We start from the raw sequence: 18,374 nt of genomic DNA on the forward strand, positions 1-18,374 counted from the left end.
CTTCCTTAAGTTAATTTTAATTAATGGTAAATAATTTTTTTTATTTTCATTTATTGAATATACTGTGGTGCCATTGGTGAATAAAATTATATAGGTTTCAGGGGTATAATTCTATAGTATATCATCCGTACACTGTACTGTGTGTTCAGCACCTCAAGTCAAGTCTCCTTCCATCAACGTCTACCCTTTCCTACCTCCCCCACCATGCTCCCCTTTCCCTTTTGTAATCACCATACCCTTGTCTGTGTCTATGAGTTGTTTTTTTGTTTGTTTGTTTAACCACTTCACCCTTTTTACCCAGTCCCCAGCCCCCCTCCCTCTGACAGCTGTCAGTCTGTTCTCCATAACTATTAGTCCATTTCTATTTTGTTAGTTCATTTTGTTCATTAGAATCTACATATAAGTGAGATTATATGGTACTTGTCTTTTATTGACTGACTTATTTTACTTAGCATAATGTTCTCCAGCTCCATCCATGACATTGCTAAAGGTAAGGTTTCCTTCTTTTATTTATTTATTTATTTATTTATTTATTTATTTATTTATTTATGTATTTATTTATTTTTTACAGCCAAGTAGTATTTATTCCACTGTGTAAATGTACCACAGCTTTTCTATCCACTCATCTACTGATGGACATGTGGGCTGCTACCAAATCTTGGCTATTGTAAATAATGCTGCAATGAACATAGGGGTGCATATATTCTTTCGAATCAGTGTTTGGGTTTCTTTAGATATATTTCCAGAAGTGGGATTGCTGGGTCAAAAGGCAGTTCTATTTTTAATTTATTGAGGTAAAAAAATGACTGCTTTCCCTAGTGGCTATACTAGTCTACAATCCCCCCAACAGTGCACTAGGGCTCCCTTTTCTCCACATCCTCGCTAACACCTGTTCTTTGTTGATTTATTGATGAGCACCATTCTGACAGGTGTGAGGTGGTATCTCATTGTGCTTTTAATTTGTATTTCTCTGATGATTAGTGACGTTGAGCACCTTTTCATGTCTATTGGCCATCTTTAGAGAAGCGTCTATTCAGGCCCTCTGCCCCTATTTTAATTGGATTGTTAATTTTGGTATTGAGTTGTATGAATTCTCTATAAATTTTAGATATTAAGCCCTTATCAGATGTATAATTTTAAACATTTTTTTGTAAAGCAAACATTGAATAATTTGGGATAGGATGTAAAATTTGCACACATTTAAACTTTTTTTACTGTTTGATAACTAGAGAGAATGTCTTCTCATTGGGGGTTACCTCCCGATTCACACAGACACTGAACTGACTGCTTCCTGCAGGCGGGCTCTGGAGAGTGAGCCTGTGAAGCTCTGGCGCTGAACGCTCACTGTCGGCCATGGCTTTGTGTGGCCATAACTGCTTGGCTCTCCTGACTGTTCACATAGGAAGTACACTTTCTCACTAAGCATGTCATTTTCCACAGTATCATTAGTCACAGGTCTCTCTAAATACATGGGATGGACATATTTTACTTGGTTTTACATCTTGGAAAACTTGCCTGGTGCACAGATGGTTCAAGTGGGTGTGGAAAGAAAATGTCTCTCCAGAAAAACATGGAGAATGAGTCCAGGAATAAGCTGAAATACTGAAATAATTTGTGCAAATTTCACCCCCAAATATTTTGAATTCTTCAGACATTGGCTATACAAGAGTATAAAGCTACCTTCTAAAACCTATTTTCCTCCTGGGATCACAGACTCGGACTACTCCATGAATCTTCCTGACACGCCATGTAGTGGGTATCATCCCGGGACAAGGGTTCTGACACCATTATAGGAGAAACTCTGTCTATCTCCCTTCATTACCTTCTAGAAGGAAAGATGCACGCCTACCCCTAAGGGATGGTGAACAAATACATAATTCATAAGAAATGCTTCTAACTACAGAGAAGCCAAAATTTCAGGATGCTCTAGTCACTTTTACTGTGTACTCAATAAAGATGAGTGTTATACGATTACCCTGCAGTGAGAACGTTTTGTGTTTTGTCAAAACTGTTTAGTAAGACAATGATAGAGCCAGGAATTCAGTCCAGGACTTCTAATTCTAGACTTAGCCATCATATGTGTTTATAATTTCTTTCTGCTTTATATTTTGTTTAAATATAAGAAACCTTGACTGACATTCCATAACACTTAATAAGTGTTTATTGAGTGCCTTCTGTGCCGTGTCCACTGCATTAGACCCTGGGGGTTGAGTGGTGAGCGAGACCCCAAGCTCACAGAGTTTAACGTCTGGTAGGGAAATGGGAATAATAAGCAGGTAGTAATCACATGGAGTGACAACTGTTACAAAGGAAATAGCACATGCACCTAATGCCAGGTTTGAGGAGCCACAGAAGACTTCCCCAGCCAGGTGAATGAGGGCATGGCGGCCGGCATAAAAAAATGAAAATCAAACACAGAGACTATCTAGGAAAATGTCAGTGGTCTAGTTGAGGAACTGAGCTCTATACTAAGGGAGAAACAAATGGATAGTTTTGAGTGATGTTAGGAAGGTAGAATTTGCAGAACTTATAGCTTGGCTGAAACACAAGGAGAAAGCAGAGAATGGTCCTTGGTCTCTAGCTTGGGGAACAGAGGATGTCAGAGAAGACACTAGGAGAGACTAAATTTTCTGAGCAGGTAGGTGGTTGCAGATGATGAATTCAGTTAGAGATTTGCTGAATTTGAGGTGTCTAAGAGTAGACAAGGAAGAGAGGTTGCATATGCACTTAAAATAGAAGACAAGTGGGAATCACGAGCCATAGGGCAGTTTGAAGTCACTTCGGTAGGCTGTGGACTGAACAGATCTAGGAAAGACTTCAATTTAAGGGACGAGCAGAGAAGGGGAAACTACAAAGAGGATTAATCCAAGCAGCAGTAGGAACAGGAAGAATGTTAACGCTTTTCTATACAGGCAAATGACTCCAAATGATAGGCACACATACTTGATATCACTGTTTATTGCATCATTAACTGTGCTGTGCAAATGTACATAAATGACCCAAAGTAAGAATAAGCTAACAACGGCCAACAGCACTGACAAATAGTGCTCACCGGTAAGCACAGCGAGTATGGATACCAGAGGTTGCAAAGATATGGAGGGAGAACAAACAATTATTCTAATTGTAAAGGTTGTTAAGGACTCCCAATACAAATCATATTGGAAGAAAAAATATGTATTATGCTGAGAACCCCTAAATTTCTCCGTAATGTAAATAATATGATTCTGTTTGCTTAAAATATACCATAAATTACAACATGGATATGTGTGTAGCATAAATAAAGATAAATATTCTTAGAAGTTGATAAAATGATTTCTAGCTAAGAGAGACCAGATGGGGAAATATTATAATAGAATGTAAAAACATTGAGGTAAAAGAATAACTTTAGTTTAACAGCAGGAATTATTAGAAGGCTAAATAAGGAAAAAGATTTAGAAAGAAATTTGCTGCTAAATCATTCCACATTGTAGTAGACAGTATAATGTCTGAATAGAAAAATCAATTATATGAACCTCTAAATACTAAAAGGACTCCTTTGGAAAACCATAATATAATCATTTGGGCTTATGAAAATCAGAATCTATAACTGACCAAAAAAGATCGCCTTGTGGAAGTATTAATTATGAAAAGAACTAGGTTACTGTAATTGAATATAATACTGGCTCAGAAAGTTAATCTTTCTTTTTTATAGATACTTTAAATTCCATTCTCTTGTATTCTATCATAAATGTTAGCCCTAGTCACTCCAGGATTATCTTTTTATATGTAAATGACAACTGTGAATTCACAATTACTTAGAAGAGAACAATGCAATGTCTAAATGGACAAATGTCACTAAATACCATAGCTACTTAAATGCTAAGTAAAGGCAAACTGCAAAAGATCTGTGAACAAGCTGAAAGATGGCAGATAAACTTCAACTCTGGCAAGTGTAAAATGTAAGAAAACTGCCTAAAGCACACATACTGAGAAAGGCTCCAGCTGTTACACACAATCTAACAAGGGACCCCAGGGGGCCACTGCAGTGTTTCCTAAGGACACACAGCTAAGAAAGGCCAACAGAAGAAGGAAAGAAGTCAGATTCCTGAAGAAGCCGGGTCCTGAAGGGACCACAGCAGTGCAGGCGCAGAACACAGGAAAGAGATGCTAGACAGTCTAACAGTCTGGGAGATCATGCAAAAATAAAATTGTCACAATTGTGTCAATTTTATTTATAGAAACTTTGCTATCCTTGTATTAGAGCTGTTCTCTCTGTTAGAACATCAGGAGAACGGTCTCGCCTGAGGCTTTCTTAGTAATAATAAAGATAATAGATAATGAGGACAGTGGTAATGATAGTGGTCAACATTCCTGTGATCCATACTAGGTGCCAGGAATTAGTCTAAGAGTTTTATAAACAGTAAACTTTTCAGTTCTCACACCTCCATCGAGATGAGGAATATGAGGCATGAAGATGTTAAGGATTTTGCCTCCTAACTATAAGTAGGAAAGCCAACATTCACACCCGACCATCTTCTCCTGAGTCTACCCCCTTATCATGATACGTTCCGTAACTCTAGTCTCTGAGGTTCATTCCCATTTATTCATTCATTTATTCAAGAAGACTTTAATAGGATCCTACCACAAACAAGGTAATACTTGGGGAGATTAGAAAGCCTTATCCCAGGTTTCATGGAGTTCAGAGTCCAACCAAGAAAGGCAGACATTAAATAAGCAATTACAATGTGGCTGAGATCTGTTTTAATACATATATCTATGCTTTATATATATTTAAATATATTGATCCATTTCCTTTGCCCCTTCATCAAACTCTTAGTTGGCCACCTGATGTTGCCATAGAAGGTCTATGAGGATGCAGGGGAGGACACAAAACTTGTTGACCAACATTTCTAGAAAGAGACTCCCACAGACTGGAAAAGAGAAAGGACATCTGTGGTCCCCAGAGGGACCTTGGCCCAGCCTCCCTCCAACCTTGCCTCCAGGAAGGCAACAATGCCCTAAAACAGAGTGCTATGTGACATGTCTGATATATAGGAACACAGGAAGCCCTGCCAAAGGTTCCCCTGTCTGAGGCGTGGCACAGGCACAGCAGAAAGCCCCCTATGCCCCAAGATACAGCAATGACACACTGCATCCGGAGGGCCGTGCAGATCCCTCACACCATGCAGCCTTCTCAGCAGCAAAGTGTATGGACCAACAAGTGAAGACCAGCCACCTCTCTATTCCTACGCCCAGATCTGTCGAAATCATAAGATGCCTAGAAGAGTGAAACAGGCCTAACGGTGGAGGAAAGTGTAGTGATCCCAAGAAGACTGGTGTTTATTTATTTATTTTTGTCAGCTCAGAAGAATGGTGGCTCAGACTCAGAAATTAAATTTTTACACAAAATTAAGTCCTATTTCTTACTGACCTGAGTTTTTGGATTGAGACTCACACCACAAAGTAAATCTGATGACTACTAACAAAACAAAAGCTATGAGAGAGCACAGAGAGGAACCCTGACCCAGGCTGGTCGGGAAGGACTTCCCAAGGAAGTGTTCTTTGAGTTGAGTCCTACAGAACAGAGTAGCCCCTCAGGCAGGCCGATAGTGCCTGGTTGCTCTCAAAGGGGTGTGGCACTTTTCTTTCTTGACATTATCATCAGGATGAATACCGAAACCAAAGAGAAAATATAATTTCCTTTTCCAAAGCAATACTTAATCCACATTTGGAACACAGAGGTTCTGTCTTGTTCTAGGACTGACTCCCTTGAGATCTCCATCTGCTTTGCCATTTGGGGAAGTTTAGGATAAAGGCAATGGCGATGACTACAGGGTATAAGGTTCCCTGTGGGTGGTCAGATTGATCCAGAGAGACACTAACTAACACCTTCATTCCTTCATGTAACTAACATCTTGTAATTCCATGCTTCACCAATTAGTGAAAAAAGTTGTACAGGTTTAAATCTACATAGTTGGATGAGGAAGTTAGCATGTGACTATCAATTCAAATGGAAACTATACTAGATTTGTACTGTAATTCGAAAGCAGACAGTATTCTATTTAAGCACACTGATTAGGGAATGGGCAAGGCTCCTATAAAAGTGGAATTTGAGACAGTAGCGGAAGGATGAAAAGGATGATAGTATTTGGCGTGGGTTGTGGATTTGAGGCAAGTTACTCCAGTTTGAAGAGGAGTGAGCAAAGATGTGGAAGGTACGCTGTGGGATGGCTGGTAAGCTGAGTTTGGTTGGGGTGAAGCACATACTTTGTTATACTTATAGAAAAGAGCCTGGAAAAGTTAATAGGATATTTGTTTTTGAAAGGTCTTTAAAGAAACTTCAAGGTGGAAGTAGTGGAAAGTGAGAAAGAGTTTTACACAACGAAGGTACCAAACCATAAGTGGGTTTGTGGAAGACAACCCTGGAAAAATGATGAAGAATAGATAAAAAATATAGAGTCTTTGATTCTTTTTCTGTAATTCCAAAATCTAAAGCCCCCCCAAATAAAAGACATTTTCACAAGTTTAAATTAAACGTTTTCTAAGGTTGCTGCAAACTCATTTGGGGGCAAAGACTGATTTGAACAGATGTGAGGCCATTTATGGTCACTAATAATCCTTCTTACTGTGAACATGCATGTTTCACTGCAGAAATGGATGGGTGGAGCCTCAGGTTCTCTGAGGTGTCAGACAATAAGCGGTGTATGAACAGCATTAACTTTCTAAAGCCTAAAATCTTTAAATTCTGAAACACATTTAACTCTGAGGTTTCAAGAAAGGACTGTGACTGTGTTTCAAAATTTACAACAAAGATCCCTTTAACAGAATTAAAGATTACAGGAAGAGTAGTAAGTTTTGAAGTTAAGGCTTTTAATTTAGTTTTGAACATTAAAACTTGTTGATATAGGCTAGTTTAACAAATGCCCTGTCTAAATATATGGCAATCTGAATTTATAGATTATAATTTATACCAACTTATAGTAATTAAAATAAATTTACTTTTATAATTTTAATTTTTTAATCAGAACTATCCTGATCAATTGTTATCAAGTACACATCTTTTAATTAACCGCTTTAATGAGTAAATAAGCACATTATAATTAGCATACAGGTTTTGCAAGTAAATGCAAAAAACAGAACTGTGAAAATTTTGTTCTTTAAGAAAATTAAAAGGAAAACCTCCAGAAATCTTGTTTAGAAGATTAATCTGATAACCAAACACTGCATAATTAATTTGCCTAACAACTCCCCCTTTAAAAATATGAATAATGGAAAAGCAAACTTTAGTTCCACCCCATCTAAATTTTATGCAGTTTGCATTTGAAATACAAATTATGAATTATGGAACCCAAACTAGTAGTCTTTTGATTTTCCAGGACTCTTCCCTCTGGGTTGGTACAGTACTATGATAGTGAACAATACAGTAACATTTGCATCTACTATTCCATAAAACCAAGGCTGCTTTTTAATTGAGGTGGCCAGGCCGAGGGCTCACCTCGACTTGAATATACCCTATCCACTTTCTGAAAGGAAACAGCCTGCCCCTGGGAGAGGAGGCAGAGCAGGATTAGAAAAGAACAGTGCCAAGAAAAGAGAGGATTTGTTAGCTGACAGGGCACTTTATATTGAAGGGAAAATAGGCATTTGTCCAGTAGCCTGTGGGAAAAATTCAATGTTTTGCATTCTTCTCTCTGAAAGAGAAAGCCAAAGTGTCCTGTTGTTCCCTAGAAACTCTATTTAGTGTCTGGCTTCGTGGGTATTTGCTAAACTTCCTTTGTATGATATTAGACTGAATTGAATCTAAGATTCCTTGGGCATGCTCCCTGGATGGCAGCCTCTTTTCCTCTTCCTAAAGAAGAGATAGGTGGCCGGATGCCAGCCTGTGAAAGTGCTGGTGAGAGTCCTGTGGGCTCAGCTAGAACGGGTGCACGGCTACCCCTGTATTTCTTATGCCACCTCTGGAGTTCACCCTCCTTCATAAATAAATGTGAGCCGCAGTAAATGCCTGGTAGCCATCTGCAGCAGTAGAACTCCTCAAAAATGATCTTAGCCACACAAAGAGAATGAGATCACTGGAGAGTAATGTTACTTGGAGTGGTACTATTTTAGGTAACTTCCTCCATTACCTAACTGGTCCTATTCTCTAACATTGTTTTCCCCTTTGGTCTACACCTTAAATTTTTAGTGTTTTTTCGGGGTCAATTCAATTACACAAAACTAAAGTAGTCTGTCGCTTGAAAATATCCCTGATATTTATGTTTCCATATGGGACTAAAATTTTGATTGTATATATTTCAGGACATTTGAATACTTTATAATTATCTTTATATTTGATGTCATTTGTGTATATGAGGTAAATTCAAATGATTATAAGGATCAGAGAGATGGTCAAGATATGGAAGCAACGTCAGGGTCCATCAGTAAAGAAATGGGTAAAAAAGATGTAGTGCGGCCCTGGCCGGCTGGCTCAGAGGTAGAGCATAGGCCCAGCGTGTGTGGAAGTCCCAGATATGATTCCTGGTCAGGGCACACAGGAGAAGTGCCCATCTGCTTCTCCACCCTTCCCCCCGCCCTTTTTCTCTGTCTCTTTCTTCCCCTCCCTCAACCAAAGCTCCATTGGAGCAAAGTTGGCCCGGGCACTGAGGATGGCTCCGTGGCCTCGCCTAGGGCACTAGAATGGCTCCAGCTGCAGCAGAGCAATGCTCCAGATAGGCAGAGCATCGCCCCCTGGTGGGCATGCCAGGTGGATCCTGCGAATGCAGGAGTTTGTCTGACTGCCTTCCTGCTTCTAACATCGGAAAAATACAAAAAAAAAAAAAAAAAAAAAAGGGAAGAAAAAAAAAGAAGAAAAGAAAAAGATGTGGTATGTAGAACAATGAAATACTACTCAACAATAATAAAGAACAAAATCTTTCCATTTGTAACAAGAAAGAGGACGTAAAGGGCATTTTGCTAACAGAAGCAAGTTGGACAGAAAAGGAAAAATGCCATATGACTTTATTTATATGTAATAATCTTAAAAAAATAATCAAATGAACAAACAGAATAAAATAGAAACAAATTCACAGAAAGAACAAACTGACCATTGCCAGAGACTGAGAAGAGTGGAGAAATGGGTGAGAAAGGGAAGGGAAGTAAGAGATACAGACGTCCAGCTATTAGATAAGAAGGTAGGGGGATGGGCTGTACAGCACAGGGGACACAGTCAATAATATCCTCAGGACTTGGTGGAGTAAGAGATGGTTAACAGACTTATCATGGAGATGACATTGTAAGGTATATAAATGTAGAATCACTATGTTGCACACCTAAACTAATATAACATTGTATGTCAACTATGCTTTAATTTAAAAAATAATAAGGGAGCAGGTTTTAGACAAAAAAGAGGGGAAGATTAGGCTGAACAGGCCAGCCAAGGCAAAAGAATTCAATGCAGATGCGACTGATTTGGCTGCAGGAGAAAGCTGACCTAGAGCTGCCATGTCTTCACGGACTTCAAGAGAATCAGATGTCGTCTTCAGGATGTTCTGTAGCATCCATTTCATACACACATGATGATGTCATTGCAAGTGGAGGCCCATCGTTACTGAAGGCAAGTGACGCCATGCCGTGGGGTACCAACGGAACTGGCAGTCACTTTCTGTTAAATGGATCCCAAAGATTTACAAATCCACCAGAACCACCCATGGCAAAAATGTACTGTGAAGGTTATGAAAAGAAATGGGTAAATCTGCCCAAAATTATTTTTTTTTTTACACTGTGACCCTTGAAGGCATATTTCTGTACCTCAGGGCTTAGGTCCAAGCATCTTCATTAGCCAAGTGACAGATGTGGAAGCAAAACCCATGTCCACCTAATCATCTCATGAAAGGGGTTTCTCTATTGAAAGCTTTGTTTTTCTTCCGAGAAATACATTTTCTATCCCCTAAGGGATGCACTGTAGTCATTGTGAACATGTTACCTAGTGTGTGGATTTCTCTGCTTTCTGTGTGACACAGGACTCGTCTGCACCCCTTCGTGCTGACTTCACAGGATGAGCAGTCCTGGTGTCCCTGTGCAGTCGTCAGAGCCGCTTTGCTCCCAGCAAGCCCCGTTACTTCTTTGAGCAGTTTGAGCTCTTTCTGTAGAATAATCTGAACCTGTTATTTCCAGGCTGTCTAATAAATCACAGATTCATAACCCTTAAAAAAAAAAGAGAGAGAAGCCAGAAGAAATCCAAGGGTTTCTTTTTAATGCATGTTTCAAATTTTAAAAGTTTGCTACCAATTCAAATTTATTTTAAAACATTTTTCTAATCCAAACAAAAATGCATTTGATGGCAGGATTTGGCCCACAGACCACCAATACCATCTCTGACCTAGTGCTTTTGAATGTTGAATTAGAAACAAGAGACATATAAAAGAACCTTGCTTTGGAAAGGAAATGCTTAACCATTGAAGGAACTTTATTTTGCTGCATTAGCTTTTGAAGAAAGGGTTGCAAGTTCTCATCACGTCTATCACATGCCATAAATCAGAGCACTGGTTCTTAAATTATGAAAAGTTCAAAATTGATTATTATACAGGACTCTAGGAGGGAGAACAGAAGGAGTTATAATTCCTCTTAGAAAAGGAAGTATTACATCCCATAGTGATAGATCTATTTGGGAGGAGTCCCATGACTTGAGCTTCTAATGAAAGAGGCCGTTGTACTTTATGTGGGAGTCATGGTTTCTTTAGGAAATCTCAGAACAGAATTTCTTGACTTCTGTGAAAGTAAATCTAAACTTTATAATCATATAGGTATTATAAATTATAATACAAACTTTCTAATTTTGGGTTTCAATTTGTGGCTGTGGCTGATGAAGAGATTATTTAATGAAATGCAGTACATTTTCAATATAAAATTGTAACATATTACATCTATAATATTTTATTTATTTATAGAGAGAATGAGTGAGAGAGAGGGACAGACAGGAAGAGAGAGAGATGAGAAGCATCAATTCATCATTGCGGCACCTTAGTTGTTTAATGATTGCTTTCTCATATGTGCCTTGACCGGGGGCTCCAGATGAGCCAGCAACTCCTTGCTCAAGCCATGGACCTTGGGCTCAAGCCTGCTACCTTGGGCTTCAAGCCAGTGACCTTTGGGCTCAAGCCAGTGACTATGGGGTCATGTCTACGATTCCACACTCAAGTTGGTGACCCCATACTCAAGTTGGTGTGCCCATGCTCAAGCCAGTGACCTCGGGGTTTTAAATCTGGGTCCTCAGTGTCTCAAGTTGATGCTCTATCCAATGTGCCACTGCCTTGTCAGGCTAATTTATAATTTTTAAAAGTGCTATATATTTGCATAATTTACCTGAAATAACCATAGTGATAATATTCAAATTCTCTTTTACTTCAGATTTCTTTTAATACCTCCCAATTTCAAATATTTAGGTGATGATAAGCCAGTCAAAAATGTAAAGAGTAAAGATTAAGTTGTCTTGGAAAATTATGAAAATAAATGCTCAAAATAATCCATAGCCACAATTTCTGATAGGCTCTATTCACTATTTAAATGTACTTTAATATTCTATTTATCAAAAGAACTTACCACATATATCAAAGCTATACTTTTTCCCTATGACTATAAAAATTTATTCAAAATGTAACATGGTCTTTTAATTTAGTAAATAATAAATGAAATGCTTGCCTATTTACCAGTAAAAGAAACAGCAAATAACTGGTTCTTTGTTTTGTTTTGTTTTGCATCTGAACACGTGAAATTATATATACGTAAACATAAAAAGACAAAGAAAAATATTTTTTTCTAATGTCTTAAAAAAATCTAAAAGTAATAACTTAGTTTCCAAAATACAAGCCTACTTAGTAGGTCTTATTTCTTTCCTTCAGTAGGTCTTCAGTTTCATCACCCATAAGAAACAAAGTTTACATTTTAAAAAACAGGTGGCATCTGGTTTACTGAGATAATAACCAGTTTTGCCACCTCATCAGCTACAATTTTTATGATTCCCATATGTGGCTAAAAAAATGACAAGATGTATACCTATCATATCATTATTGAAACTGAGTTACTAACATAAGGCACTCTCAATCTTTCTCCTTGTGTGACACAGGACATTAGCAATTATAGAACACAAAAGTGAGGAAAATAATTGATCACTTTCCAGTACTAGGATGTAGCTTCATGGCATTACATACAGTTGAGATGAAACTTTATAAACATGGATAATACAGTTGTTCATCTTTCTTGACTTGTGGAATGTTTTGGGGAAATTATTAGCATGTTTGGAGAATCGGATAAAATAAATGTAATGAAGAAAAAAAATATTTTCAAAGGAACTGCCAGAGGCAACTTTTGTGTAAATCATTCATTATCCAATCTGTGAATTATTGGGACCTTAATTTCCCTTCCACTCTCTTATTCTTTGTAGAATTTCCTTTGTTATAACTGTTCTAATTAGATGTAAGGAAAGAAAGGAAAAAGGAAGTGGAAGTCAAACTAAGGCAATATAGCAGAATGGCATGGGATATTCAGACCTGTGTCAAGAGCATTAGGGCCCCATTGGGTTGGGAAAAAATACTAAAGGCAAAAGGAGCGTTTTCAGTTAGAATCAGAATGAAAAATAATAAAGAATAGGCCTTTCCTCCCACTTCAGTCAACTGAGAGTAAAATGTTAACTGAAAGAAGAAATCAATAGTAGCCAGTTCCTATTTAGCTTCTAATTCTGTCAAACAGAAAAATATAAATATTTGAATTAAAAATTGTCACAAATATTGGTAGTATAAAATGCCAAGAAAAGCAAAGAAACTGTAAGTAAAAACATTGGGAATCTAGGCCCTGGCTGGTTGGCTCAGTGGTAGAGCATTGGCCTGGCGTGCAGGAGTCCCGGGTTTGATTTCTGGTCAGGGCACACAGGAGAAGCACCCATCTGCTTCTCCAATCCTCCCCCTCTCCTTCCTCTCTGTCTCTCTCTTCCCCTCCCACAGCCAAGGTTCCATTGGAGCAAAGTTGGCCCGGGTGCTGAGGATGGCTCCATGGCCTCTGCCTCAGGTGTTAGAATGGCTCTGGTTGCAACAGAGCAACGCCCCAGATGGGCAGAGCATCGCCCCCTGGTGGGCTTGCCAGGTGGATCCCGGTCAGGCGCATGCAGGAGTCTGTCTGATGCCTCCCCATTTTCAACTTCAGAAAAATACAAAAAACCCCAAAACAAACAAACAACATTGGGAATCTAAATTAGTCTGAAGAAATGACTCTCTTAGTTGGCTTTAGCCTTAGAAAATGACTTTCAAAATACTGGACAAGTGCAAAAAAAAATTATTAAACCATTCAGATAATTTTTCAGGAACTGTGTAAAGTGAAAGAAGTAATAGCAGAAAGAACAAGGAAGGAAGATAAATCTTGCAAAATATAGACATATCTGTAAACTTTAATGATGTAAGTCAAGATGAAAATTGATTATTAAAAAGACTGGTAAAACACAGTGTACAGAGAGATGTGTTGTAGAATTGGGCATCTGAGACCTGTATAGTTATGTTAACTAGTGTCACCTTAATAAATTCAATTAAGAAAAAGATTATTGGTAAAAATTTTGGGGAAAAAAGCGCAGTTTAAAATACAATTTATTTCCTTTTTAAAAGGATTATTAGAAGGTGAATGTGCCAATGTAATTGGATTATAGCAAGAGATATATAAAGGTTTCTTATATTATTTTTAGATACTAAGTTGAAGAACCTGAACTGAAAACCATTAAAAATAGTGGATTTATAACTGGTTAAACAATTTAGCTAGGTAATACAGTTTAACTAGTCACATAGTTCATGTTCTCAATCTTACTCCATTCAACATATGTATCTATGAATTAGTCTTTCATACTTGGGTCTGGGAATGATTTCTCTCTATACATGTGTATCTGTTTCAATGTCTATATTTCAGATATCCATAAAATGAAACAGAAGAAGAGATGTCATATTTGTTGGATGGCAGAATCAGACTCCAGAGAGGATCTCAAAGGATAAAGTATATTAACTATATGGAAATAAAGGTAAGAAAAAGTGTTTTGGTCCAATGAAGGTGCTATATCAATACACAATCGGGGGCTAAGGGTTAGTAACAGTGAAAAAAAAAAAAGACAAGAATTTAAGTTGACATAAACATATATCAATATATAATACGACTGCCAATGTTGTTTCAAGGTAATCAATTTCAGGCTATATTAACATAAACATAAGCAGGTAGGTGATATTCCACTTGGGCCAGGCTGTGCCTGAATTAATGTGTTTAATTTCAAGGCATTACCCTGTAAGGAGGACATAGACAGACAGAAATATATGCAGAGAACAACTAGGAGAATAAGAAGACACAAAACCATCACCTGAGGAATGGATGAAGGAGCAGGAGAAGATGAGACAGGATATGAGAGCTATTTTCAGTAAGTTCAGAACCACATGGAGAGCATCAGCACCACCATTACAGGGTGTATCCAGACTCATGTTGGGCTAGTACTAGTTGCAGGATGTAGTGAATGAGGGTTTGAACTAGCAGGGCTTTGGGGTTCATTTTAACCTTGAGCGTCATACAATGTTTCCATATAATTACTTAAGGAATGTCATGAGTAAGAGGAATTAATTCAGAAAGCAGGACTAAAGGCAATGTATAGGAAGTAGAGACCAGCACACACTGATTCAAACAAAGGAACAATAAACATTTATTAAATGAATCATGAAATGCTTTATAATACATAGCACTATATACTATGTAATTCTACATTATATAATACGTATGTCTATACTTAGAATAGTTTGCTTTGTAAGAGTAACCTCCTTGCCACCAGAGGTGTCTGAATGCAAATTGGGAACCTTGAGCTCAGGCTGCCTTATATAAGCTTTTAGGTAATCGGCTGGCTGTGAAATGGATTTATTTTGCAGTTATAAGAGACAATTAAAATTTCAAAGCAAGGCCCTGGCCAGTTGGCTCAGCGGTAGAGCATCGGCCTGGTGTGCGGGGGATCCGGGTTCGATTCCCGGCCAGGGCACATAGGAGAAGCGCCCATTTGCTTCTCCACCCTCCCCCCTCCTTCCTCTCTGTCTCTCTCTTCCCCTCCCACAGTCAAGGCTCCATTGGAGCAAAGATGGCCCGGGCGCTGGGGATGGCTCCTTGGCCTCTGCCCCAGGTGCTAGAGTGGCTCTGGTCACGGCAGAGCGACCCCCCGGAGGGGCAGAGCATCCCCCCCTGGTGGGCAGAGCGTCACCCCTGGTGGGCGTGCCCGGTGGATCCCGGTGGGGCGCATGCAGGAGTCTGTCTAACTGTCTCTCCCCATTTCTAGCTTCAGAAAAATACAAAAATACAAAAAAAAAAAAAAAATTCATAGCAAAAAGTGAATCTATTTTGCTCATACTGTCTTCCTCCTCACCACCCTTTTAATATAGGAAAATCAATATTATCTAGAAACCTTATCTGGCATTACCATAAAGATTTATAATTCTAATAATAAAGGCAGTTTTTAGTTTCTATATTATCATCCAACAGTTAAAAACACTATAAAATAATGTTGCAAGTGCATACAACTCTTTTCCATAAAAGGAATATAATTCATCTTGTAGAATCCTTTTTTATGCCATCCTTTTTTAATCCTTTGGACCACACCTTAAATTCTGTATTTGTTGTACTTGGACAAAGTGGGCTTTTATTTATTTTTATCAAGGAGGACAATTTTTATCAAGGGCAATTTTTTCAGAAATATAGGGGAGATGTTTCCATTACTCCAACGACACAACCAGAACAACAAAAACTCAGAAAAAAATATATAGTGCCTGAAAATACGGCTGTTTCTAGAAGTAAACTGACCAATATTATAAAGAAAATTATTTGAGTCAAATAAAAAATGTAACTAAATTTATATTATGATTCTAAATTTTTAGGAACTTTGGCTACAGCCTATGTAGATTTTAAGTTACATCATCTTTAGTAATAAACCTAAAAAAAATTTAAAATTTGGGGCCACATTTTTCCTCAAAGAAATGACTCTGAAGTTTAAGCCTTTAAACTCTGAATTGTTTTTAACTTTAAAAATTTATAAATATAAAATTGTATTTTATCTTTTTAATATTCTTTGCATGTTATTTAATTACTATACTATTCTATAAAAAACTGGGGTAATTTTTAAAAATCCTCTTATTTTACAATTAATGTTTCAACAAAATTTTTAAAGATACCATAAATTATATTGGTATCTTGATATAAAACCAAGTTTTAATTAGTACTATTTCTAATCTTTGAACAGACTTAGTGTACTAATAAAATAATTCTATAGTACCATAGGTTAACAGTCATCAATGCAAGGAAAATTCTAATTAATTTAAAAAACAAATGGTATGTAAATTAAATTAGAAACAATAATGTAATATTCTTCCTAGAACATAAATGATTTGCCATTAGTTGTTGTGTTACCTGTGTGTCTGCATATTCTGATGAACTCTATCATCAAAATATTGGAAGCAAAATAATTGTTTCAATATTTTTTATTTATTGATTGATTTTAGAGAGAAAGAGGAAGAAAGGGACAGAGAGGGACAGAGAAAGACAGAAAGAAACACTGATCTGTTGTTCTACTTATCCATACATTCATTGGTTGATTTTTGTGTGTGCCCTGACCAGGGATCAAATCCACAACCCCAGAGTATCAGAATGACACTCTAACCAACTGAGTTACCTGACCAGGGCCAAAATCATCTTATACCTAACTCAGGTATTGCAACTCCAATACCAACAAGACTGTGCACATATGTAAATGAGTGAAGTGGGCTGGATGTCCCTGTAATGCAAAATGCATGTTTCATCTAAGTAGGCAGATTTCATTCAGCTTCAGCCAACAGAAATTATAAAAGGAGCTGTACCCAGAGGTGCCAGATCTTCCAGTTTTCAAAAAGAAATAAAAAAATAAGATCTTATCTGAAATTGCCAGTATTAAAATGTTAGCAACTAGTTTGGGAAAGCCAAAGAATATTTATCCACCGTCAGAATCTGGTCCACAGGTTACCACTTTGTAGCCTCTAATTTGTCTCATGAGAAATACTAATTCAAAACACAGAGGGAAGAATGCATAAAACAGTGTATACATTTTAAAAATAAGAAAAAATAAAGACAATGAATTTCCTTCCCCTGCTTCAAACAAGTGTGCTACTTACTCTCCATCCTAAAAAGAAATCCCCTATGAATTGTGATAGTTTCTCAAACTACAACCCTGTTGGCACATTTCGTTTGACACATTCTAAAAATCCTGAGTTATTATAACAGTTACTACTTACAATTGTGGGTAGATACCAAGACTCAAACTTTGCATTCTTCTCTGACACATTTTATTACAACTATATGGCTCCAAAGTGGAAGTAATACCACAGACCAGTATAGAATTACAGCTTTAACATTCAACATTATAGTGGTGACATAGCAAACTTTCTCCATTTTGATTTTGTTTGACTTTTCTGCCTAAAAGTGTAAAATGAAAGGTGAAGTTGTAAATCTCTACATTAATTTTATGAACAAATCCAAAATGTCTAATAGATCTCCAAATATTCTCTCCTTCCTGTAACTCTTCAAAATTCATTTCCTTTTATAATATTATTGAATAATTACGAATGACTACTAAACAAAAAATTGAAAGACTGAAAAGTAATTTTGTACTGAGCAACCCCCCCAAAATAGAATAGCTCTGTAATGCTGTATCCTAGACTATCCTAACACTGAGATTCTTTAGAAACTTTAATTTATCAAAGCAGAAATACCGTATTTCCCCATGTATAAGGTGCAACTTTTCCCAAAAAATTTGGGGTCTAAAAACTGGGTGCATCTTATAGAGTGGTTGTAGATTTTTTTACTTGCATTTCCCACTTTTTTGTGCTTGTTTTTGTGCTCATTGTTGAAGACAGTGATTCATCATCAGACACAGATGAGGACAAGCTAATGGATGGAAGTTTGACAGTGATGAGGAATTGTATGAATTTTATGATGAATAAAACTTGAGCTCAATAACTTTAAGTAATACATTTTTTTTTAAATTTCCGGCCTCAAAATTAAGGTGCATCTTATACATGAGATCGTCTTATACATGGGGAAATATGGTAATATATATTTATCTGTGCCAGAAAATGAAAGTAGTGTATATAGGGGGAGAAGTTATTAATTTAAACATAGTTACCTACTTGGCAGAGAAATAATAACATATTAGTAAAAGGTAAAATATTCCTTACTATTGTTTTCATCCTCAAAATTATACTGATTGGCATATGGCTTATAAATTCTTTAAACAACACAGACATACTATCAAAAAAACATAAAACAATGAATAGAAACATTTACATTGTAGCTAACAGCTTTTGTCATAAGATGAATATCAGCCATGCTAATGAAGA

At 37.2% G+C, this 18,374-nt stretch overlaps 1 protein-coding gene across 1 annotated transcript in view; it reads right to left on the reverse strand.

Moving 5' to 3' along the window:
• COL25A1 (collagen type XXV alpha 1 chain) overlaps window positions 1–18,374 on the reverse strand; it is a 599,542-nt gene that overhangs the window by 137,998 nt on the left and 443,170 nt on the right. The window lies entirely within an intron of this gene.

The sequence above is a fragment of the Saccopteryx leptura genome, chromosome 5 (assembly GCF_036850995.1).
Source record: "Saccopteryx leptura isolate mSacLep1 chromosome 5, mSacLep1_pri_phased_curated, whole genome shotgun sequence".
NCBI lineage: Eukaryota > Metazoa > Chordata > Mammalia > Chiroptera > Emballonuridae > Saccopteryx > Saccopteryx leptura.